Source organism: Cupressus sempervirens, chromosome 1 (assembly GCF_028749045.1).
Source record: "Cupressus sempervirens isolate cs-2001-9-10 chromosome 1, ASM2874904v1, whole genome shotgun sequence".
In the NCBI taxonomy this organism is placed as follows: domain Eukaryota; kingdom Viridiplantae; phylum Streptophyta; class Pinopsida; order Cupressales; family Cupressaceae; genus Cupressus; species Cupressus sempervirens.
Window position 1 is genome coordinate 713657064 of NC_143118.1, and position 2201 is coordinate 713659264.

Genomic DNA, 2201 nt, shown 5'->3' on the forward strand with positions numbered 1-2201 from the left:
TAAGGATCAAAGAGGCAAAAATATTACTATATAAGGAGCTATACGAAATAGTAAAAAAGGTTGTTTTTTTAATTGTTGTTGAAGCTTCTATTGTAGTAATGATAAGAAGGGGATATACCAAAGGAATGAATGGTTTAATCCATTATAGAGAAAAGTACTAAGTAACAAGGGAAAAAATTAGATATAAAAGTCATAGAAGATGATCAAGTATTGAGTGGAAGAGGGATCTAATCAGTAAAGTAGGTTGCATGCATAAAGATCATATTCAATACTATTCTCTAATAATTGAGAAAATAAATTCTTCAACAAGGTAGAATTTTTAGTCTTATTGTAAATCTCTTGACTAAGTATGCACATTATGTTGTGTTATAAAATCCTTGAAAAAGGTAGATCCTTGCAGATCTTTTGTATTACTCCTAACAAAGTAAGTCACTAGAAGTGACAAAACATTGTAGCCCTAACAAGGAAACCTTTCACTACAATAGTGATGGATTTATGGGTGGCATCCCCACTACAGTTCTCCCTCTTACCAAGGGTTTCTACGTGACCAAAATTCTTGTATCATGTGGTATGCTATTATTGTTTATGGTTGCATGTTCATGATGAGTTAGAATATTCAAGATCACTTTCATTCATATTAATGTTGATAATATATATGTTTACTAAGTTGTGAAGAGACAAGGGTATATTAGATTTGATTAAGTCAAAAAGTTTGAGGATATTGATTCACCCTTCCTCTCAACATCATACCTTTCCTAAATAATTGAACACTAAATGCTTGGGTGCAAGTATGCTATCAATCATGGACTCTTGGTTCTTGATTCTTATTCCTTTTTCTATATTTTCAAATGAAGAGGGAAGGCATCCTTTTTATACCAAAACTTAAGTGTGCATGTGAGATAGATGATTGGGGAAATCATTTTTATTTTCCAAGACCTAGGCCTAAGATCCAAGAGGTTTATCTCCTTGAAGATAGAGAAAAAGTTGGATTTTTTCACTAGGAAACATTTGACCTCATTCTTGTCTCAGAGGGACAAGACCTTGGGAAACCTTCCAAGATCTTGGGGAAACTAAATAAAAAAGTGGAAAGTAAAGAATCGAGGCCCAAAAAGGTGCAAAAGCATATACACATTTATTAATCTAACTATTGCATTTAGATCAAGTTAAAAAAATATTTTAAAGGGGGGATAAAAAATTCCCTAACATAGAGTGTGCCAATTTTAAGATGGTGTATTTAGCTTCCTCTTTAGTAAGAATATGTGCTAAACCCAAAATCTATGTAAAATAGAGAATAAGGCATGAGACAATTTTATCACAATCAAGAAGACAAAGAATCCATCAAACCCACAATGGATTGAGTCTTTTCTAATTCCAAGATAATAATAAGAGAGAAATCACTAATAGAAGGAAGCAAAGAAAAAGTGATTAGCACTGCTAATGAGAAGTGTGTGTGTGTGTCACTATGAACCACTCAAAGGGGAAGTTGAAATGTGTTGCCTAGTTATGAGGCTCGACATGTTTAAATTTATAATGTGTTACCCATGTATGGGGATTATCATATTATATTTGGATGTGTTACCCATTTATGGGAATTAACATATTAAATGTTAATGTGTTACTTATGTATGGGATTTAGCATATTGAATTTTTTAATACATTACCTATGTATGCGATTTAGCATAGTGTAAGTGAACAAGTCAAAAAGGGATACCTAATCCTAAGGATACTTATATCCCTATGGAATCAAAGGTGTACATGGAGAATATAATCTTTATCATTGTGCATAATCCATAAGGGGGTTCACAAGTGTATGTCTAGGTTGTCAAGTAAGTGTGTGTGGGCAAAAAAAGTAAGTGTTGCATATGACCCCATGTTAAAGTCATTGCTAAAACTTTAATAGGAACAATGGCTTTAATAGTATATAATTACATCCACCTAGAGATGTTCCCACTATGAAATTCTCCCAAGAGAAGATAAGTCAATGGAAATAACTATATACCATATAGAGAGCTCAAAATGGATCTACTAACTTTGGGATTAGTGTGGTCTAAAGATAATATATATGAATATTAGTGTAAATGAAATGTCATCATTCTCCAAAGGAAGTATAGCTACAACATAATGGAAGGACATGTAAGAGCTATGAAAAATTCTTTTTTGACCATCGCCATGGAGACAAAAAATAATTGGTGTTACTATGT